Below are 24,956 nucleotides of genomic sequence, written 5' to 3'. Positions count from 1 at the left end.
TTTCTGAAGCATTTCTAAATGATCCAACTGTATATAATTTTGGCAGATGTGTGTGCGTGTGCATGTGTGCAGTGGGTGGTGTATTATTTTTCTCTGTTTACTTACTTTGATTCTCTCACTAATCTCTCCCTAAATATCAGCCATAAAATGTCCTCAGAAGTAGATCCATATCCATTTCCAAGCTTTGGCATTTTCTGTGTTTGTCAATTTGTTTTGTTTTTCCTTCCTGTTTTCATTGGAAAACATCATAGTCAAATACTGGGGGAAGACTAGGGTGGCTGAGGAAATGATAGGTCCCTTCAGAATCTACCAACAGAATCTGTAGCAAAAGTGGTGACTTAGTAAGAAGTTGTTGTCACTCAAGCAAATAGTAAAAAGAAACTGTAGTAGCAAATAAAATGGGTGTTGTCAGTATATTAAATTCAGATTTTTACAAGAAGGGTCTCTGCCTCTGTGTACTCTTCTCCAAAAGCAAGGCGTTGAGGGGGAGAAGGGTCAGAGGATATCCCCACCTAATGTCCACATTCTCCCTTTCTGACTCATTCTCCTGGTGCCTGCCCATCATTCCTCAGCCTACTTCCAGATTACTGTACTGAGATATACTTCTCTAGACCCAAGGGGTGGTGGTGGGGAAGCTCTGTGTTGAAATAAGAATAAAACTAGGATGCCTGTCCTGTCCACATTTATGTGCTTGGGGAAACCTCATGGTGGGTGGGAGACAGCCAGGCCTGAGATACATTGGAGGCCAGAGGGCAGCAGACTGGCTTCCCTACATTTCCACCTTTAAGTGTGAACTTTGAATCTGCATCCCTGCATCATTGTAAAGTAGGTATATCAAGGTAGGAAGATATAACATGTTTAAATAATAGCTTACGTGTTTGATTTAGAAGTTTAAAATATTAGACTATGGTATGTTGATCTCCATTTATACTCCTGTTTCAGTTTTCATAAATAAGAGGAGGTCTGTCTAAATTTTCCAACTGGGATGCTTCTTAATATTTGAAGATTTGAAACTTGGAGACACAGGGCATAGTTTCACTATGGCTTATAGTTGAAATTAAAAATATGGAAAGACACAGATACGTGAGACAAGATAGATCTCAAACCATAATGAAATACTACTAAATACTTAACAGAATGGTTAATACTAAAAGGACTGATGACATCAAATGTTGATGGAGATGTGGATAAACTCATTTTTAGTGAGAACGCGAAACAGTATGAGCCCTTTCTATAAAGGTCTAATGGTTTCTTATAACACTAAACATGTATCTACCTATGACCTAGCAATTCTACTCCAATGTATTTAGCCAAGAAAAAAATTTTAAATATGTTCACAACACGCTTTTTGTAGTAGTTAAGAACTGGAGATGATCCAAATGTTCATAAATAGAAGACTGAATGAAACTCTGATATATCCATATAATGAAATATTACTACACTAGAATAGAATACAAAATAATGAATTTCCGATTAAAAAATATGGAAGTATTATAAAAAAAAACATGCTGCTAAGTGAAAGAAGCTTTAGACACACCCAAAAAAGAATATATATTGTATAATTCAATTTATACAAATTTGAGAGCAGATAAAACTAATCTGTGTTTAAAAGGATCTGAAAATTAACTGCCTCTGGGGGGATGGTGGTGGAGAACAAGAGGGAAGGAAATGATAAAGCGTTGTCTGATGAAGGTAAAGGGTATGTATAGGCTTGTGTAGAAGGATAGACTTCTTGGAGAACAGGGAGCAGAAATTCCTGGAGCTAGGGATGTTTCTCATAGTGAGAAGCTGGCCAAGATTTGGAATTCTATCAGTAGCAAGAATTCCCAAGATACTTTTTTTCCAGGGAAGTGGCAGAATATCAGAGTAGAATTGTTTGGTGCAACTAGAAAGGTCCTACCTTAAGCACCAGGTCTGGGGACCATGGCAAGTATCCTAGGGTCCCCACTTTGCACAGGAGCAGCCTTCTTCAAGCAATCAGTTGGCCTTAAATAATGAGTAAATCAGAAGGGACACATATGGATTAAAGAGCAGAAAGGACTCCCTGAATGGGCTGACTTTTGTGAGGTCCTGGGGTTTTCACGTGATTCGGAAAGGGTAAACAAATTGGCTGTGACTGAATTTTATACGGTACTGGAAAGTGAGGTCTCAGTCAGAATAGAAAAATTAAGTCATGTTCTGGGTCTTCTACTTCGAGTTTATGTTTAAAAGTTTAGCTCTCTTTCAGAGGGATTAGGCTTATGTGTGTGGCCCGGAAGGCGAAAACCATGATAAATGCATGGAAGTTTTACAGAAGTCAGTGTCAGCTCAATATAAAGAATATTTCCTTTGGGAGCTATAAAACCAGAAGGGGTAATGTGTTCATCAGCTAATAATACATGTTCTGGTTCACTTAAAATTTGATATTCTCTTTGCAAATTAATAAATGCTATTCTAAGACATTAACACAAAAATAAAAAACAGAGTAGGCTGCTGTTGTAAACTTATCTAAACTGATTTAGTCTTTCAGAATTATTGGGTTCCTCTATTGTGAAAATAATTTTGCAATATATACACGTATCAAATCATCACATTGTGTACCTTAAACTTACACAATTTTATATGTCAATTATATCCCAACAAAGCTGGAAAAAAATAATTATTGGATTCCTTTTGTGTCTGTAGCCTCCAGTACCTTGCCACTATTTGCTGTTTTATGACACAAGCAAGTCTCAGGCTAAATGCCACCAACATATATTTATTAGCAAGTATATACAGGTCAGGAATTCCACTTGCAAACTGGATAGAGTTTCTTTGTTCTTTTGGGCACTCCTACAATTAAACAAAAGAGTCCTGTGAGGCAAATGTGACAATATTCCAGTAGCAAAATTGTGTTTGTCTGCTAATCAAAATGAGGGGTGTAACCCTAGGCACAGGACACAATTTTGAGAAGTTGAACTAACCAAGATTTTTATACCTCAGTCAACCCAAAGCAGAAGTGATCAGTCCATATTATCTTTTTTTAATTTATTTTTTTAATATGAGATTTATTGTCAAATTGGTTTCCATACAACACCCAGTGCTCATCCCAACAGGTGCCCTCCTCAATACCCATCACCCACCCCCCATCAACCCTCAGTTTGTTCTCAGTTTTTAAGGATCTCTGATGGTTTGGCTCCCTCCCTCTCTAACTTTTTTTTTTTCTCCTTCCCCTCCCTCATGGTCTTTGGTTAAGTTTCTCGGGATCCACATAGGAGTGAAAACATATGGTATCTGTCTTTCTTTCTATGACTTATTTCACTTAGCATAACACTCTCCAGTTCCATCCACGTTGCTACAAAAGGACATATTTCATTCTTTCTCATTGCCAAGTAGTATTCCATTGTGTATATAAACCACAATTTCTTTATCCATTCATCAGTTGATGGACATTTAGGCTCTTTCCACAATTTGGCTATTGTTGAGAGTGCTGCTATTAACATTGGGGTGCAAGTGCCCCTATGCATCAGTACTCCTGTATCCCTTGGGTAAATTCCTAGCAGTGCTATTGCTGGGTCATAGGGTAGGTCTATTTTTAATTTTTTGAGGAACCTCCACACTGTTTTCCAGACTGGCTGCACCAATTTGCATTCCCACCAACAGTGCAAGAGGGTTCCCGTTTCTCCACATCCTCTCCAGCATCTATAGTCTCCTGATTTGTTCATTTTAGCCACTCTGACTGGCGTGAAGTGATATCTGAGTGTGGTTTCGATTTGTATTTCCCTGATGAGGAGCGACGGAGACCATATTATCTTATACAGTGCTCATTTTGTCCCAGAAAAATATTCTAATTTTCTTAATGATAATTACAATACTATCTGATACTAAGCAGGGATCAAGACTCAGGATGATTGAATTGATTATGATCATCATTCTGCAATGGAAAATTCTGATGAGGACTTTCCAAGCAGTAGTTAACCATCCTTGGGGTGTGTAATTTTCATTAAAATTCTTCACCTTAACTCATCATCCCTCGGGCACAGATTAAAACTAATATGCACATTTATATCACTTTATTTAAACTGAAGTATTCTCAGATAATTTATAGAAAATGTAACATCTCTTTCATAAAGCCATGAGTTCTCATTAATATAAGTGATCAGATGGAGGCTGTAAGATCAATTGTTAGGGTCTTTACTGTCAGAGAAAATTCCTTCAGTGATCCTTTGGATCCTCCTCTCATTCTAAAATTATCATTATTATTATTTTTTTTTACCTCAGATATCTAACTAGTGATGAAACTTGGAATGGAAACTGTTTCTCCTTTTGATCACCATCTCCTTTAGTCTGGCTGCTAGATTTAACAGGTTATTCAATATATTTGTATTTCTAATCATTTCGATTAAATCTTGTAATTCCCACACCCACTGATTTTCTTACTGAATATTATTTAAATCTTTCTTTATTATCATTTTCATTTTTGTTATTTTTATGATAAAATTTAGAGTTTAAGTGTTTTACTCTGCAGACTAATTGCAAACCACATTTTAGATGAAAAATGAATAATAAATATGGTATTAACCTCCTCTAAAATGTTAAATAAAAATTACTCTCGACATTCATTAAACTTACAAGTGAAGCTTTCAGTTACTCCACAGCTCACTATTTATACAGTAATTTGGTATATTTGTAATCTGTCAGAAAGGCCATATAAAATATCAACATTTTCTTTTTCTACAGATTAAAAGCTATGAATTTTAATATGTTGAAATAAGTTAAAAGGTTACAGTAGGTATATTCTCTTCTGTGAAGTTCAAAATGCAAACTTAAGCATAATTCTAAATATTAGGACATAATGTAAAATAAACGTTAGGACTGAATGATATCTTTGGTTAGGTCACTATTTAAAAGCAATTAAGATTGCTCTAATTTTCACAGTGAAATTGAACCTATTTTATTAGATAAAAATATTATGCAGGAGAATCAGGCTTCTGATTATTCTAAGATAACTTTCCCGTTTCTTTACTGATAAACCTTTCTTCTTCCTGTCATCACTTCCAAGTTTCAAGGAATGTGAAAACCAACAAAAGGAACGTACTGTTCTGTCGTGTCAGGCTTGGTGGTTTTATGGAAACTTGACAGGATCCCTTCTTCTCCTAGCTGTCCGTATACTCTCAACAAGGACAGCTTAAAAAAAGGCCAAAACAAATGTTTCCTTTCTGGGGTTTTGAGGCCATTACTTCCAGTTGAGAAATAAAGGCACACATTTAGTGGCTTGGTCTGTTGCAATAAATACTATTCAATATTGGAAAATTTGAACAAGTGATGAATTACAAGTCTAAAAGTGTGGTGTTGTTTTTTTTAATGAACATGCTGGTAGATTATTGATCAAGATGTCACCTTTAATTTTAGCATACCAAGTACTATGGAAAATGCATCCACATCACAATGTATAACCTAGCCTCCCAGTGGCTGATTACTGAATGGGGAAAACCAACAGTGCCTTAAGATGGCAACTGTTGTGTATAGATATACTGAAATAAGAACGGGATTGATTAGTGGTCAGAAACCTGAGACTCTCCTTCTAATCCTATGTCCATGAGCAAGCCTCATTCTCCTCATTTTTTCTTAATTTAATTTTTTTAAATTTATTTTGAGAAAGAGAGAGAGAGAAAGCACAAGCAGGGGAGGGTCAGAGAGAAGTAGAGACAGAATCCCAAGCAGGTTCTGCAACATCAGTACAGAGCCCCATGTGGGGCTTAAACTTACGAACTGTGATCTCATGACCCGAGCTGAGATCAAGAGTCAGATGCTTAACTGACTGTGCCACCCAGGTGCCCCCTCATTCTCCTCATTTATGATATGAATAATAACATCTGTCTACCTATCTCAAAGCTATATTTTAAGGCAAAAAAAGGAGGTTGGTTGTTTTAAAATCCTATATACTGCATTGCTATAAAGGTTATTTTCTCTACATCCTATGGGTAGAGTTATCTTTAAAATACCTCGGTCACAGGAGATACTGTGTTGCTTAATATCTCTGAATCCAGTAGGTGAACCTCTGCAGCTAGAGCTCCATAATACCACATTTTGAATGTTCATTTATTTGTTTTGAGACACAGGGAAAGAGAGAGAGAGAGAGAGAGCGAGAGAGCGCAAGCAGGGGAGCAGCAGAGAGAGAGGAAGAGAGAGAATCCCAAGCAGACTCCACGCCATTGTGCAGAGCCTGGCACAGGGCTCTATGTCAGTAACTGTGAGATCATGACCTGAGCCTAAACCAGGAGGTGGATGCTTAACTGACTGGACCACCCAGGCACCCCAATAATATTACATTTTAAAAACTGAAGTATAACTTAAATACAGTTAAGATTGCACATATTTCATGTATACAATTTGATGATTCTTACAAATGTATACACCCGCATAACTAGTAGATTAATCGAGACACAAAACATTTCCACTGGTCTCAAAAGTTCCCTCCTGTTCCTTTACCAGGCTATTTCTACCCCTGCACCACCAGGCAGCTGCTATTCTTATCTCCATTCTTATAGTTTAGTTTTGATATTCCCTAATTTTATATAAATGGAAAATGCAGTATGCACACTTTTGTGGTTATTTTGCACAATGTAAAATCTTGGAGATTCATCTTGTATCAGTTTTCTTTTTTCATTGATGAATAAATATATCATTATTTACTTACCCATTCACCTGTTGATAGACATTGATTGTTTCTAGTTTTAGGCTATTATAAATAAAGTTTCTATAGATATTCTTGTACAAATCCTTTTGTAGAAACATGCTTTAATTTCTCTTGGGTATATATGCAGAAGAGAAATTACTGGGCCATTAGGTTGGCTTCTTTTGATAAGAAAATGCCAATTTCTTAGCAGTTGTAACATTTTAAATACTCACCAGCAATGAATGTATGAGAATTCCAATTGGTCTGTATCTTGTCCAACATTTGGAATTAGTGTGTGTATGTGTGTGTGTGTGTGTGTGTGTGTGTGTGTATGTATGTAGCTTAGCAATTTCAGTGGTGTTTGTAATGTAGCACCTCATTGTGGTATTAATTTTCATCTCCTGATTCTAAAAGTATATACAGGGTTTTTGAAGTTTCTTACCCACTTTTAATTGTTGTTTTGTCTTTATATTATTATTTTTAGGAGTTCTTTCTATATTGTTGATACAAATTCTTTGTGAGATACTGTGAATATTTTTTTCATTCTATGGCTTGACTTTCATGTTGTGATACCTTTTTGTAACAGAATTTTAAGAATTTTGATTTAGTCTAGCTTATCAATTATTTGTTTTAAAGTTAATTTATTTTATTTCTAAAAATTCTTTGTCTACCTACATTTGCAAATATATTTCTCTTATTTCTTTTACTTCTGGGCACTTGGTCATTTCAATTTTTACATTATACTAATAGTTTCACTTCATGTGTATATGCTTTGAGGTTTGGGTCACATTTTATTTTTATTTTTTATACGTTTATCCAGTTTTCCTTTTACACATGTTGAAAAGACTTTCTTTTCTTCTAGTAAGTAGCTTCAGCATATTTTCAAAAATATGCTGACTGTATATATTTAGTCACTTATGGGTCTATTTCTGGGTCTATTTCTGGACCCTGTTCTGATCCATTGCACTTAAGCCAATACCAAATCAGATAGCCTCTTATAAACTGTATCTTTATAACATGCCTTAAAGTCAGATAGTTAAGTACTCTAACTTTGTTATACTTTATCAACATGAGCAGTGTATAGTTTGATATTTTTGAAAATTTTCTCCAAAAATCTCTGCCTTCAAATAGGGGGGTTTAGTCCATTTACACTTAATATAATTGTTGCCACTGTTAAATTTAAGTCTATCATCTTTCTACTTTATTTGTTCCATTTTTTTTTGTTCTTTTGTTCTTTCCTTCCTGCGCTCCTTTTGAACAATGAAATTTATTCACATATTTCATATTATCCCTTTTAATGATTTTTTTATCTATTAATCCAATGCTTTATATTTGTAGACACTATTTTATAGCCTAGAATGTACATTTCATATGATTGCTTTTCAAATTTGAACTTTTCCTCTACAGAAGAAAGGTAAAAATGATATATAGTTATTTGCCACTAATATTATTTTTCTGTGCTCAGATAATGGGAATATCAGAGTACAGGTTATTTTCAGAATGACTACAAGAGAAGAGGAAAAGGTAGTTGTTACGAGAGAAAACAAGAAGTACAAGAGTAAGACTGAAGCTCCATTTGTATTATTTGGACTGAAGAGTAAACATAAAAATATTTTCTTTGAGTTTGTCCTATATTAGTTTTTATACAGGTGATACAGCACAGTGATACTTGATCTAAATGTAGTAGCACATGTCTGTAGCTTTGAAAAGAAATGATCTTGCATGAAAGACAAATATGTTTGACTGCAAGCCTTTACATTTACAAGAAAGCCATTATATTGTGTTAAGATAAATAACTGTCTTCCTTTGATTTCATCTCTTCATTCATTCATTCATTCATTCATTCATTCATTCATTCATTCACAAAGTAACTCTGTTGGCTATGAACATCACTGTGACCACTGAGGAAATCTTGAGTCAATTCCTAAGAAGGCCAGGAACAGTTAATGTTTCTTTTTTGTTCCTTCAAAGCAAAAGGAGGCCTGGCCTAAATTAAGCTGGGAGTGCTTTTTGCAAAGCATACCAAGCTTTATGGGACTTCAAGCTCAGCATTTTAGGCACAGTATTTCAAACTAAATCACAAGAAAAAAATTCACCACTATATTACTTCTTTTAAACAATTCAGCATGATGTATTTTTTTTTCCTCCTTTGAAAATGGGATACAGCTGCTTCTGGGTTGTGATTATGTTTGAGAATTTTTTGGTAAACTGAGGCATTCCTGAAGTATCACTATGAAAATGTATAAAATATAAGTCTTATATCTTAAACACTTATTGAGCTATGGGAAAAATAAAGAGGAATGAATTTGTAAGGAAAAAGAATAAAATTTCAACTTTATAATGCATATTCTTATGAGTTTTTTAAATGCGGCATTTTTTTAGACCATTAAGAGCAATTGAAATCAGATTTTTATTTTTAAGTAAAAGAACACTCTTTACTAAATAATAATTAACTGTGTAAGAATAAAGAGTTCTCTGAACTTACTTTAAGTGTTTAAATACAAATGTATTTTACAACCAAACATTTTCCAAAAAATTTTCTTGTTTAAAAGGAAGCAAAAATCATTTTAGCTCATTCTTTATCTTATAGATATTTTTACCATAATGCAGATTATCTTATTATTTCAGGGTGCATTTTATTTTTTAGGAAATTGCTTAGGCTTTTTCCACCCCCTTGACTGCAAGAGTAATAGATACTTACTAGAAAAAAGCTACAGAGAAAACAGAATAAAGAATTTAATATATCACTTGATGAAGAATAGTCCTTTTAAATCTTTGTGGATTTTATTTTATACTTTTCCTGTATATGCATTTTAATACCACATATACAACATATGTTTACACACACACACACACACACATATATGTGTGTGTGTATATATATATATATATATATATATATATATATATATGTTTAAGGAGTTTATACTGTACTTTTCACATATGTACTGTTTTAAACCCCAGTTTTCCCTTAAATAGGCTTTAAAAATGTTACATATCAATAAATATAGATTCAGTTAGATTTTTATATCCATTCTATTATAACTGTTCTATGACAAGATCACTACTAACTTCTAATTCAGTGTGCAGTCCTTATTCCTCATTTTACTTGACCTTTACTTGACATTGTAGATCCTTATTTCTCTTGAGCCTCTGTCTTCATTTGCTTCCAGGGCTACTTCTGGTTTTATTTTTCTCCCTGCTCCTTCTTGCTCTCCTTTATTAATTTCTCTTCAATCCCACAGTCTCTAAACCTCAGAGTTTTATTGGGCTCAGTCCTTATACCTCTTCTCCTGTCTCTCTATAACCATTCCCTTGGTGCTCATATATAGTCCAATGACTTTAAATACCATTTACAAGATAGCATCTCCCAAATGTAACTCTCCAGGCTGGCCTCTACCTCTGATTTCCTGAATAATACATACAACTGACTACTTGACATCTCTATTTGGAGATTTTATAGGCATCTCAAACCTAAGATTCAAAACTTCAAAGTGGACGTTCGAATCTGATTGATATTATCTGGCAGACCTACTCATCTTCCCTTTCTCAGTAAGTGGTAACTCTATCTTTCCTGTTATTCCAGAAATAAATTTTCAAGTCATCTTTGAATTCTTTTACTGATATCCTACATCTGATTTGATAAAAATGCTATTGCTTTTTCAAATAAGCCCTGAATCTTACCACTTACCACCTCCCAGGCTATATCCAGGCCCAAGCATCTTTATCTCTTGCTTAGATTATCACATAATATTTATAATTGTTCTCCTTCCTTCTAACTTTAGCTCATTCTAATTTATTTTTAACACAGCAGAGTAATCTTATAACATTTAGAGAGAGCCCATTACTTCTCTGTTTTATCTTCTCCAATGGCTAAACTTCTTCACTAGCACCTCTTTTCCTCTCTGAGCTCATCTCCCAAGGGTGTCACCTTTTGCTAACACCTCTGTGCCCATACTGACCCCTTGTTGTTCTTTAGGGACATCAGTTTTAGCTGTTCCCTCTAGGAGTCACCTTTTGCTAACACCTCTGTGCCCATACTGACCCCTTGTTGTTCTTTAGGGACATCAGTTTTAGCTGTTCCCTCTGTGTAATAGCATATTCTTTCAGATATCCTTGTAATTTTTTCTCTGACCTACATCTTGATGCAAATTGCACTCTCTTTATGGGTCCTTCAGCCACCCTATCATGAATCCCACCATCCCATTTCCCTGCTTTATTTTTCTTTTTAGTACTAATATACTATGTATATTATGTATGTGTGTGTGTGTGTGTGTGTGTGTGTGTGTATATATATATACACATATATATATAATATACTATGTATATGCTATGTATATTTACTTAACTGTTGTGTGTTTCTTCTGTCTCTTCAGCTGGAATGTAAGCTCCAGAAAGGCAGGGTTTTTTTTTCTGTTTTATTATTTATGTATGCCTAGTTTATAGAACAGTGTCTAGAATATTATAAGCACTTAAATGTTTGTTTGGTGAATGGAGAAATAAATGAAATTTCATCATTATTTGTACCTACTAACAGTATTTCATTACATGGATGATCTATTACTTTTTTCAACCATTTCTGAATTAATGCATGCTTAGTTTGTTTAACTTAATTTGTTTAATTAACACACTATATTAACACCCTTTGACAACATCTGAATGTTTCTGTAAGATAAGTTTCTGGAAATGGACTTACTGTATTAAAGGTCCAGCACAGGGGCGCTTGGGTGGCTCAGTCAGTTAAGTGTCTGGCTCTTGATTTTGGCTCAGTTAATGGGCTCATGGTTGGTCAAGAGATTGAGCCCAACTATCAGCATGGAGCCTGCTTGGGATTCTCTCTCTCTCTCTCTCTCTCTCTCTCTCTCTCTCTCTCTCTCTGCCTCTCCCCCACTAGCTCTAAACAAACAAACAAACAAACAAACAAACAAACATTTAAAAACAAAAGGTCTAGCACAGCTTTAAGGCTTTAATTATGTGGCTGGGAAGTCCTCCACAAAAGAGGTGAGGTCACACTCCTGAACAAGGTGTGTGATTTTCTCTAGTATGGTGCATTGACTATAGTGAATATAACCATTCTCTCTAATACTTCTTAATATGATATTGAAAATTTGGTATCTCAGTGTTTTAAATTCATGTAACTTAAATAAATAACTATCAATACTAAAAAAACTATACTTGCAGTTTCTCATAAACCTAGACAGTAGAATCTCTCTCAGCCAATCAGCACATGAACAGCTTTTGTTAGTAGTAGTGTGGCACCTCCTCAGACTGAACAGGACAGTTCCTATAAAATCCTCACAAGTGGAACTGACTTTTCACATCCATATGTACTCTCTTCCCCTTCACCAGGCTGATTATATTCTGCTGTTTTCCCACTGTTTCCTACTAAGATCCAATAACAGCGCTGATATTAGTGTTTTTGCAGAGAAAGCCACAAACAAAACGCATCCTAGCTGAATTAATCTTCTTTACAAAGAAAATCACTTGGAGCTCCTCTCTGTCATTAGATCTGTGAACTTCTAGGTAGGTGCAAGTTTCCCCCGTCCCTTTAGGGAGGTGTAAGATGGTGGGGAGTGTGTAGCTATTCAGTCAGTCTACCACCAGCCTAACTAAAGCTTATTTGTTTTGGCTGTTATTCTGACAGGCCTCCTTCCTGTGCTCTTGTTAGATTTTTCTGGCTATATTCATAAAATAGGGAGCCTGTTTCTTGGTGAATATTGAATTCCTGTATGTGATAACTAGCAATTTCAATGAAATTTTGTTAATCTCTGAAGCATGGACTCCTTTGTGTCCAGTCCCCCTAATCTTCCTGAGCTATTTTTTGTTGTTGTTACCTAGATGTTAGTATTTTGTCTGTGAGTATAGTTCAGATTTTCTGTTTATCCTATTAAAAATTGCCTATATTAAAATTGCATTTTAAGAAATGTATTTCTTTGCATGACTTAAGAAGTAGAAGTTGGTTACTCTGGTTAAAAGTTGTAATTAATATGGTGGTTGAGACTATACAGCGAGAAATAGTGACAGAGAAATAACAACTCTGCATGTGCTTTTGCTTTTTAAGGAAAAGGAGTCAATTTTTCCTAATTCAGCTTTTCCCAAACCTTGTGGTTCTGCATACCTTTAAACTATTAGAAATTATTTTTGAGGCCAAAGACTATTATTTTGTGGGCTATAATATCAATATTTGTCACATTAAAACTTAAAACTGTGACATTTTAAAACCCTGGTTGATTTTTTTTTTAATTTTTTTTCAACATTTATTTATTTTTGGGACAGAGAGAGAGACAGAGCATGAACGGGGGAGGGGCAGAGAGAGAGGGAGACACAGAATCAGAAACAGGCTCCAGGCTCTGAGCCATCAGCCCAGAGCCTGACGCGGGGCTCGAACTCCCGGACCGCGAGATCGTGACCTGGCTGAAGTCGGACGCTTAACCAACTGCGCCACCCAGGCGCCCCTGATTGGTTTTTTTTTAAAGATAGAAGTGGTAAACCAATTTCATGTTAGTAGAAATAGTTATTTAAGAAAATAACTTTTTGTAAAGTTGTAGTTAGGAGGGTAACATTGTTTTACATTTCTGTAAATGTCTTTCATATATGAATTAATCGATGGCAGCTGGATTCTCAGCCTGCTTCTGCATCCAATCTGTTGCAGTATCACACATCATGCAGCTTCTGGAAAATTCCAGTGCACACTTGTGAGAGAATGAAAGTGAAAAAGACAAATAACATCTTAATATTATGATGAAAATAGTTTTGACCTTATTGACCTCCTAAGTGTTCCCCAGGGGTCCTCAGATCAGATGTTGTCTTACAGTTAAGGGTCAGTGTGATCCAGAATGTGAAAGGGCCTAGTACAGGACAAAACTTGGAGTTGAAATGTATTAGTTTTGGTTGATATTACTTACATATGAAAAGAAGCTATGAAGTATGTTAAATTTTTGTGAATATTTGGTCACTTTTGATGGGCTTACTCCTTTGGTTTACTGATCCATGCCTTCATCTACATGATGAAAGAATTTTCTTCACTTCCTCGGTAACCTGCTTTGATGGCGCAAACTGTGTCTCACCAGAAAAATTTTCTGTGCTTTCTGTTGACTTTATGATGTCCTTGATTATTTAATAAAAAATTAAAACAAACAAGAAAGAACATAGCCTCCTCAGTTATGAAAGAGCTAAAGTTCTTACAATGATAATATCTTGTAGATTTTTTTAAACCTTTTATTGCCAATTTGATTAAATAGATAACTAGGAATTGTTTCTCAGATACCCATTATTTGATTTTATTAAAGTGCCCAAATTGTCCCTAACAACTTAGTTTCACCTTCCTGAAATTTGTCCCTCAATTTAGAAAAGAATGAGAACATTTTCAGGATATATATGTTATACCTAAAACTATTTTTCGAGAGTTCCCAGAGGTCACCTGAGAAATCACAAAGATTTGTTCTATCACCTTATAAATAAAGAGAAGTGAGACAACTTTATGTTCATTTGATCTGTTATTATTGCAGGAGCTTCATGGGGAAAGTTGTCCATTCAGAAAAGACAGCCTTTCCTAGATAATGCATGTTTAGGTAAAATGTTGTCAATTTTATGAAATATGGGCAGTCCCCAGAAATTTGCCAATGCCTTCTCTGTCTGTAATATATTTTTACTCCCAGGAGGAAAATTAATCAAAATTTCTATAAAATAGTTACATGCTATACTCCAATAGAGAATTTTACTTTCTTTTGTTTTGATATTATGATGGCACTATTATTGATTATGGTAATAAATTGATAACAACCATTAAGTCTGTGGATAGTTTTGTTTTACTCTGATGCTCGCCTGAAGTCTTTGCCATAAGCCAAAGGCCTGAGCTATATCATTGACAAAGGTCTCTGACAGTTTGAATGACAGACATTTCAAAGAATAGACTCTTGAGTGCAGGCTTCAGAGCTGACATCACACAAACAGCTTTGAAAACCATCCTTTGTGAAATTAGACCACTAACCCAAGAAATAAGAATTCATTTCCTAGAACTGAATAAGAAAACATAGGAAGAAAATTTATTGTGACTCTTTGCTTGGTACAGTTTTAAGTTTCTACTTTCTAGAGATATGAGGAAGTCCTTGCTTTTTCTTCTTAAACTGTCTATAATGCATCAGTTTAGTAAAATCTGGTGTTTTAAGCTGAAATACAACATTTTAAAATCATATTTTGTTCTTACCAATCACCTGTATTAGTTTCCTAAGTTTTCCAAAACAAATTATCACAAACTTGGTGGGTTAAAATGACTGAAGTTTGTTCTCTCACAGTTCTGGGGTCCAGAAGTCCAAAAAGCAAACTGCCTGCAAGATTGATTCTTTCTGAACGCTCTGAGGGGAGAATCTGTCCCATATCTGTCCTAGTTTCTGATGGTGGCTGGCAACTTTTGGCATTTCTTGGCTTTTAGACATATCAGTTCAGTTTCTGTCTCTGTCTGCACGTGGCCAATGTGTCCCTAAATCCAGGATGATTCTCATCCAAATTCTTACCTTAATTACATCTACAGAGAACTTATTTCCAAGGAAGGGCACATTCACAGATGTTAAGACTTGGAGCTATCTCTTGGGAGGGTACAATTCAACGCACTCTACCACCTGTCCAGAATTCAGAAACTTAGTATGTTTTCTTACTTGTCATGGAACTATTTGCAAAAGCATAATAAGAATCTATGCTACAAAGTCTTGCCTGAGGTGTTATATTTGAAACTGAAACTTCTAAATCAGGTGTGACAAGCTGCCTTTAAGGAAAAACAAAACCAAACAAAACCTTTACTTATGTAGCTAATGTTTCCACACTTCTCCCAAGAAAATTGGCCTGATACCTGGCTTACAGGGTCCTGATCTTACCCTTGAAGGTAGTAAGGAAAATTCTTGGAAGACTAGGAATCCTTAAAAATTTGGGGAACTTCCAAGAGATAGGAATTCACTTGGATATATAGTACTTCCAGTAAAATATGCCTGGCCTTGTGATACAAAAAATAGAGGCTTTAAAAAGTAAAATCTGAGATTCCTTATGAAAATATCCAGGCAGAGGTTAATTTATGGACTTTTTAGCTATTCAATATGGTATGTATGACTCGGGAATTGCCAAGCAAACTCAAGGAGCCTATGTGATAAATTAACACTGTTGCTGTGTTCGGGTAAATAATCAGATCAACATTAATGGCCCATTTTTAGGGTCAAGAATAATCTCTGAGATAATTATGATCACAGGAGGGATAGACTGTCAGGAAAAAATATGAGAGACCTTGAACAGGCCAAAGATTACTTGGTTTCCTCTTTAGCACTCCCTTTCAGGTTATCTGTGCATTTTGTTATCTTTGGGTTATTTTATAACTCCGTAATTTGTAGAAACCAGTAGCAACGAAAATGATTGTTGTCCATAAAAAGTGAATTTGTGTACAGCACCTCCAAGAAGTCAGTTTTGTATCTATTAACCAGCTACTTTATCACCTCCAACTTCCCACATCTGTGTTCTCTGGATTCTCTTTTGAGCATGTTCTAATATCTTACAGGTTTCCTCATTTATTAGTAAGTTAAATAATATGTGTCTTTATTTAAAAAGTGAACAATATATAAAATTGTGTTTGTTACATCTGTTCACCATTCTGGAAAAATACACTTTCCAGAAACTTTAGGCTGTCTATGTGGGAAATTGCATATGTTGATTGGCTTATTTCTCTCCTTCTCTAGAATGGAAGCTCCTTAAAGGCAATGACTTGGTCTTATTCAATATTATTATCTCCAGAAATGAGAATAATTCCTGGTATCTCTGAGGTGCTCAATAAATGCTTTCTGAATGAAGAAATGATTAAATGAACACATTTGGAAAAAGGGATTATAATTTTCCTTACCTGATTACATTGAGCAAATATTTCAAGTGATATTTGCAGAAGGAATTAAGAAATTAATCAGTACTGTGGGTTTAGCAATTACTTGATGAAATTAATAATTTGAATAAGTATATAAGAAAATTTGAACCTGGATTATTATAATTTACATATATGTGTTATAAAATTAAATATAAGCTAAAAAATATATACTATTTTTATGCCCAAAATACTAATCAAATTAAAACAAAATAGTGTGTAAAAACCAATCACCTCGTTATCAGCATTGTACAACCTAAAATAGTAAAATAGTACATGGTAAATTTAAATTGTTAATTTTATTCCATTTGCCTCATTTCTCTTTTCAATATCCTTTTTGTCTGTCTTTTGTCTCTGTCTCTCTTTTTCCCTAGCACATAGCGTCATCAGGCTCGTTGACATCCAGGGTCAACTTCTCAAGCATCCCTGCCTCTTCCCTAGGGGAGTACCAGAGGTACCAAAGAGTTTACAAGGGGTTTTCATCACAGGTGGTATTCAGGATACAGCTAGTTCTATGGAAATTCACTGCAATATCCTTGAATTCTATATGTACTCTTTCCTAAAGCTGGGAATATGTCTGTGGTCAAGAGACAAGTTAAATCTTCTTTTCCACCTCCTTTATCCCAATCATCATACTTTCACTTTTGAAATAAGAGGTATGGCTCTTTCCCATTCCAAATCTGACTATATTATCTCAAAGTAAAACCTTAGACCATGAAATGAATGGACTTTAATATCCACTTCATTAAGAGATGTATTTAGAGAATAATTTTTATGTTTTTATGACTAATTATCAAACTTTTAAATATAATAATTTTGTCATTTATATATTAATAATTATAATAATAAAGTTAAATCCAGAATAAAATTTTTAACTTTTAAGAACATATATCAAAATTTTTTTTAATTTCAATTTCAATGTACAGATATAAATGTATAAATATGTATACAATGTATAAATATATACATTATTGTCACAGTTAAGGATACAAAGAAAAGATGGTTAACTAAAGACTTTTAAGGGATGCCTTGGTGTCTCAGTCAGTTAAGTGTCTGACTTCAGCTCAGGTCATGATCTCACGGTTTGTGCGTTCAAACCCTGCATTGGGCTCTGTGCTGACAGTTCAGAGCCTAGAGCCTGCTTCTGATTCTGTGTCTCCCTTTCTCTCTCTGTCCCTCCCCTGCTCATGGTCTGTGTGTCTCACACTCCACAGACAATCTTTCAGTAATTTCCAGAATGTATTCAGAATCTGGCGACTTCTCACTACTTCATGTTGCCTTCCAAATTTAAGCCATTATTTTCTTTCACTGGGACTATTGGATTTGTCTCCTAACACATTCCCTGTCTAACCGTGCCTCCCTGTAGTCTATGTTCTCACCTCAGCAAGAATGTCATAACTCTGCCCGAAGCTTGTGAAAAGAGGAAAGTGCAAAGTTGTTATTATGGCCTGTGAAGTCTTAGATAGACTGTGTCTCTGAGTCTGCCTGCAAGGCATGCATCCCCTCTCTCTATCTTCATCATCTGCCACTTCTCTTACTCCGTCTGTTGCAGCATGCTGGTCTGGTGGTTTTCTTCTCACACGCCAGACATGGTCCCACTTCTGAGGCCTTTGCACTTGCTGTTCCAGATGCTGAAGACTTTTCCTCCAGATAACTTCAGGACTGCTTCTCTCCGTTCTTTTGGACTTCTGCTTATATGTTCTTTCTTTGAAAGACATTCTCTTATCACTTTCAATAAAATCGCACCCCCACTGCCATTGTCTATGCCTTGATTCCTTTTTACTCCTGTTCTTCCTCACAGCACTTTTTAATATTTACTTAAAATACTCTTCTGCCCTTGCATGAAAACATTCATGCCACCTGACATTATGTACTTATGTGTTTACCTGTTAATTGCTCTTCTCCTCCTTTTTAAACAGTTAACCACTTGCTATTGGAGATTTCATTTTGCTTTCCTGTTGTACCTTCGTGACCCAGAGAGTGACTGGCATGGTGTAGATGCTCAACTAACTTCCTGTTGTGTGATTCCACTCCTGGGACAGGTTCACAGAAAGTGCCTTCCTTTGTGCTCTTTCACTTCAATATACCACCTTCTGGAAGGCAAAAGTAGAATAGTGGGGCTTCTACCCAGTGTTCCTGGATAAATGCCAGAGCCACCATAGGGGCAAGGGTCCTCTAGAGCCTTTTCTTCTCTAAAGCTTCTGTAGCAGGTAGCAAACTTTTGGAGCTGTGTGTGCAATAGAAATTCAACTCAACCTGTTTTAAACAGTGAGAGGACATCCCGAGGGACAATCGTTGAACCCCCAGCCCCACAATGCCTTTAGTTTCTAAGTTCTATCTGCTCTTTCCTGTGGTCTGCTAGCTTCATCCTGAGAATGATTCCCCTTAGGCTTATGGATGGGTGCCCAAGGCCTTAAGGTCACATGTGTTTTAGTTCACATCCAATATGAGAGAGAGAAGCCCCATGAATCCTTCTCAGCAAAACTATGAAGAGCTTCTCTGGATCTCTACAGAAGTTTTTACATCATTTTGGCCAAAATAGAGTCACATGTTCATACTTGACTCAGTTACTAATAAAGGGCAGTCAGTTACCACTACCCAATTCAGGCTCACTCATGAACAGAGGATAATGTGATCACCTTTCTCTTGAGTTGTGTGGGCTATACCAAGGAGGTCGGAACAAACCAGAACAAACTCTGACACTCTGGGAGATAATAGGGAAAATGTGTACTAATCAGGTCGCCCAGAATATTGATATATTCTCAAACCAAATTCCTGAAGGTATAATGACTTGAAGTCTAAGAGACAGCAATAACCATGGCATGTGAGACAGGCAGTCCAGTGTGTTGTAATATGCTTTTCATTTTCTATGTACTGTGTTTGACATCTTAGAAAACCTTTCTACCTAGAGAGAGGTTGCCCCTTTAGGGGCCAGCCAATTCTTAGACATAGCAAAGGGTCCAGCCTGAGGCATGCCTTTGAAATGCAAACTAACCAAACCAAAGTCATGCCTCCCCTATCTGACATACATTCAGGAGAAAATATTCCTCTCCTTTAACCATCCCAGGACCAGACTCCAGGCTACCAGGGACCACTCCTACAGCTATTTAAAGCCCACCAAAATTGTCAAACCAGCCAGTTCTAAACTGTGCCCTCTGCCCTACTTGTCTTTCCCATGAAAACCCCAGTAAAGCCTCTGCCCTAATGCTTTCCCCTCCTGTCTTATACCTCTTGACCACACTGGTGTCTTTCCCATGGGACCCTGCCTGGCCTGCCCTGCCTCCTGTCTTGGACCTGTGAGTATAATAATCTTTGTTCTCATGAGTTCCTCCCATGTCTCCTTTTGTGGTTGCACCTGACTGGCCATCACTTTAAAAAAATATAAAACACTGGGCTTTTCCATAGAGTGAGAAGACATGGAGAAGGCTACAGGTGCTTTTATTGTTTATTTTCTTGGGCCTTGGTTAGTTCACTGCTCCAAACTAGTCTTAATGAATGAATGAAGTGTGAATGAAGCAGACTTTTTTTTTTTTTATTCCTGTGGTGCTAAGGCTAAAAGTGCAGATTTTTATTTTATCTTTATTTTTTTTAAAGTTTATTTATTTATTTTGAGAGAGAGAGAGCGTGAGTAGGGGAGGCGCAAGAAAGAAGGAGACACAGAATCCCAAGCAGGCTCCGTACGTGTCAGCATGGAGCCTGTTGCAGGGCTCGAACTCACAAAACCTTCGAAACCTTGAGATCACGACTTGAGCAAAAACCAGAGTTGGATGTTTAACCGACTGAGCCACCCAAGTGCCCCAAAGTACAGGTTTTTAAAAATCTGATTTGAGGTGCCTGGGTGGCTCAGTTGGTTAAGTGTCCAACTCTTGATCTTTGCTGAAGTGAGATTGAGCCCCACCTTGGCTCTGCACTGGCAGCACAGAGCCTGCTTGGGATTCTCTCTCTCCCTTTCTCTCTGTCTGCCTCTCCCCCACCATTTTCTCTCTCTCTCTCTCTCTCTTCTCCCTTCCACCCCCAGAAAATAAATAAATAAACTTAAAAAAATATGTTTATTTGTTTTCTACTTCTAGCTTATTGGTGAAGTAAATCAAATATGGATTTGTGCTTCAGAATTATTTAGTTTAAAATCCAAACTTCACTTCTTATTAACAATATGCCATTGGTGGAGTTATTTTTTCCCCTTGAGGTTCATGTTTTTATCCACTAAAAAATATTGCCATAAGGCTTTCCTCAGTGACATTTAATCTAGATTGTGTGAGATAGTTTGTGTAAAACACCTGACCTAAGGTAGACAATGTGTAAATGTTGCTGTCTCCTCCCTGTACAGCAAGGCACACAGCTGCAAGGACATGTCCAGTGTTTCTAAAAGTCTACAGCTTTCCACAGAGAATGGTAAAGGCATAGATAGATAACCTTTCTTTGTTATTAGATTATAAACCATAGGACTTGTTTAACTCCTAAATTTCTATCAATAAAGTATTACTCAGTAAATAATTGTTTTCAGTTGACTGGTTTTATTCCTTTCCTTGACTCTATTGAAAATAAGATAACCCACTCAGTATATGGTAACAATTCAGCCTTTAATTTTAAGTTCCTAATATACTAATATCCTTCTTGTTAGTATAAAGATATTTGAATACTTGAAATAATATGATAAATATGTTAATTTTCATAGTTTACTTTCATATTCTCATTCTTTGTTTAAGGGCCGAACTACCTTGTAACTATACTGATTGGAAAAAGTTAGGGCACGGGGTGCCTTGTGACATTTAAAATGGCCCTTTAACAGAATGTCTTTTCTTTTTAACATATTATCTGCGTCCATTGCCTCTTCCTAGGTTCTTGCTGCTCATTCACTGTGGACCCAGTTTCCTGATGACAATGATGGCCCATGGATGTAAACTCATCTGTCAGCAGTATTTTCATGACCATTTTGTAAAATTAGAGCACTGTCCAGAATAATAAATGAAATTCAGGGAAATGGGAAAACCAAAGCTTGACATGATCCATCCAGGTAAGAGCTAAGTTTCCTATGCCTTTCCACATCATTCATTTTCCTTCCTGTTAGCAAAGCAAAAGCCAATAATGCCAGGAATCCCACACTCCCCTGTGGTAGTACCTAATTGCTTTCGTTGTCAAGACGAGAAGGGATATGTTCCCACTTGTTTTTAGGCACTCAAACTCTGGTACTAGCTTTGACCTTCTGCCAGTATAAATGATTTGCTTTAAGATAGTAGCTATTTCACAAAAATAATTAATTGGAATTCCCAGGCCAGATGACATTAGTGCCAGAGATTCCAAATAACTTGAACCTAATTGTAGGTCAACCACTGACCATGACAGGGAGGAGGAAAAGGAAAAGGAAAACAAACAAAAAAGCAGGTCCAAAGACTAAAGACAACACTTTTTATTAGTTCCTCATCTTTCAGAATCCCATATAATGTCGGATGATTTCACTTTCCGTGTCTTCATCTGTCTTAGCAGCACCAATGATGCTTTTCTTGGCATCCTTTTCAAACTATTCTAATCTCAGCAAAAATTTCCTAGTGGAATTCTGTCTAGCACCCAGTTGTACTTAGTGGAGCCAAAGTTCTCAATTCCTCAATCACTTGCACCAGCCAGGGACTCCTCTGACGGGCACACATGTTTTTCCCACCAGAACCACGATTCTCTACTGATTTGTGCTGATTCTACACACGCTGCTGGTTGCAAATTTATATTTGGATCCCACCAGTGAGATCTGTTCAGACTCCAGGGCCCATTAAACTTCATCATCTTGAAGTTCACTGGCATGGCTATTATTTTTAAGAACACTTAAAGTATGAAGCACACATTCCACATTTACTAAGTATAACTTTCATCACCAAGAGAATTTCCATATTCAAAATATGAGCTTAGATTTGATCTATGCTTTCTGAAAGGAATTCTTCTAAAGAAAGTCTCCAATTCAGTGAGCAAATGCTTTTCAATTTTTATTTTCTCAAAAGATTAATTATTTCCAAAAAGGAGAAACACAAAAAATGGGAAATTGGAAGGTACATTTATAGAAGTAAGTTTAAAAAGAAATACCATCTTTTGTTATCCTGGCCTCCTACCAATTCCTGCTCATGCTCTGGAGAAGTGAGGTCACCATAAAAATGCTTTCCATAAGGGCTCTTGTTATCATTTTTGTTTTTTAACACATCAAGAGGAATCAAGTGAATAAAGGCAACTAGCAGTGTTTACATTTGAGGCATTCCTTGGGGATTTGCGATTTTGAGAACTCTAATATTGCTTTCATTACAGATATGAATCTTATGTTTACACCTTCAGAGTTGACATATTCAAAGAAAAAGAAAAGTTTCTATCCTTTTTTTATATGCAATTCACTGAAGAATGCTGAAGTGATCAAACAACAAGTAGGATGACCAATTTTGCAAAGTAATTTCTTAAATATGATTTATTTCAATTATAACGAGTTTTTTTTTTCTTTTGGAGATTGGTCCATGACATATCTCCACTGTCAAATCTATATTCAGAGTTCTGACAAATGTCCTAAGTAGAGTGTAATGGGAGAAAGGGAAAGAATGGTTGTAACAACTGCAACAGCAGCAACAAGGTATGGTAATAAATAAGGGTCAAAATATGTCTCAGGTGGTAGCAACACAAAGGCCTTTGGTTAGAATAGTTAGATGGATAGACAGATGATAGGTAGATAGATAGGCATAGAAACATTTACCATTAGACCACACTAGTCTATTTTTAAATTTCTCAGCTACTTCATATTATTATTATTTATTTGAGTCCTCTAGAAGTATATGTAAGAAAGACCCAAGAAACAATGGCTTAATTCAGGCCAAGCACATATCACGGCTCTGAGGTGCTGATCTATGTTTGTCAAAAAGCCTTTCTTAATATCCTAATGCATTCTTTATTCTGAAAAGGATATTTGGTGTATTTCAGGTAAACTTCAGATAAATCTGATATTATGAAGATAGGTAGATAGGTAGGTATATTGATACATAGATGTAGTATGAGAGAATCTCCTTATCTTCTCCCTGTATTCTTCGCAGTATTTCCAAAGGATTGTAAGTAGAAGCATGTACACAAGTCATGGCCATTTTATCATAATCCACAAAGTCAAAGGACTCTGCTGCATGCTCTCCTCACCCTCTTTTTCTCCCTCCCCCCCCACCCCGAAATCACTAGAGATGACATCTACACTATTTCAATGTATTTTATAGTCAGTTACAAAGGACAAAGGGTCCTGATGTTTTGCTGAATTTCTCTGGGGTCTTTTATATAGTCTTCCAATCGATTCCAGAGGAAGAAATATCTGGGCCATATGGTTTAAGGTCTTTTATTCACACCAATTTTGAGAAGTGACTGTTTTGCACGACTACTGAAATCAAAAACTATCTAGGGAACGCCAGGTGAATGTTAGTTTTAAATGTACTGAGAAAAAAGGAAAAAGAAAGAAAACCTTGCCATGACTGTCAGACCATGCCACAAAGCTGTTTCTACATAGGCAAAGAGATTCTTATTCTTATTCTCCACCAAGATGAATAATTTTATGCCAGAGCTACTGCTGTTTTTTCAATCTGAAAATCTTTAGTAACAACTCAGATATTCTATTTTGAGCTAAAAATCACTTTACCAGCTAGTATGGTTCTGTGCCATCCAATAATATATTCACAGTGAGGAGATATTTTAGATATAGACATTACAAATGCATTTGTAATTGTTATACTACCTTTATATGATCTAGTTGTTTTTTTTGTAGATCCTAATCTGATTAAAACAAAATAAATTATATGTTAGTATTATAAGGGTCAACATGTTAAATATTAACTCCCTTTAATGTTTTAAGATATGTTTGCAAGTGTTAAGCCAATTTGGAACCCTCATATTTTACTCAAAATTATTAGAATTTTTGATGAGTAGTAATCTAACTGAAAAAATAAATTTTTAGTGAGTTCCTTGTTTTGTTGGTTTCAAAATTAATCCTGGGTATAATCAGAGAAAAGTCACACATCCCAAACTGTAGTACACCCTGACTGGGACAGTGGGGAGCAACAAACACTCTGGCTATGGACAGTAATAAAATAGGGGCACCTGGGAGGCTCAGTCAGTTGAGCATCTGACTCTTGGTTTTGGCTCAGGTCATGATCCCGGGGTCGTGGGACCAAGCCCTGCTTCAGTTTCTGCACTGATAGTGCGGAGCCTGCTTGTGAGTCTCTCTCTGTTCCTCCCCCACATGCATGTTCTTTCTCCCTCTTTCTCTCTCAAAATAAATAAACCTACAAAAAAATCAGTAACGGAATAAATGCACATTCTGATTGGTAAATCATATAAATAGTCCAAAGGAATCCTTTTATCCTAGGTAAAGAGAGGGGTTGGCTCTGGATGGAAACACCTGCATTGTTAAAGATAAAATTTAGAACCGTA

At 36.0% G+C, this 24,956-nt stretch overlaps 1 protein-coding gene across 4 annotated transcripts in view; it reads left to right on the top strand.

Moving 5' to 3' along the window:
- The window catches only part of CRPPA (CDP-L-ribitol pyrophosphorylase A), a 670,733-nt gene that overhangs the window by 506,277 nt on the left and 139,500 nt on the right, over positions 1 to 24,956 (top strand). For all 4 annotated transcript variants that reach the window (XM_045052438.1, XM_045052440.1, XM_045052439.1 and 1 more), the window contains one exon: positions 21,368 to 21,543. The gene's annotated coding sequence lies outside the window, so the exon portion shown is untranslated. The remainder of the gene's footprint in view (positions 1 to 21,367; positions 21,544 to 24,956) is intronic.

This window comes from Felis catus, chromosome A2 (assembly GCF_018350175.1).
Source record: "Felis catus isolate Fca126 chromosome A2, F.catus_Fca126_mat1.0, whole genome shotgun sequence".
In the NCBI taxonomy this organism is placed as follows: domain Eukaryota; kingdom Metazoa; phylum Chordata; class Mammalia; order Carnivora; family Felidae; genus Felis; species Felis catus.
The sequence above is the reverse complement of the archived record's forward strand: the minus strand, read 5'-3'. Positions and strand labels throughout refer to the sequence as shown.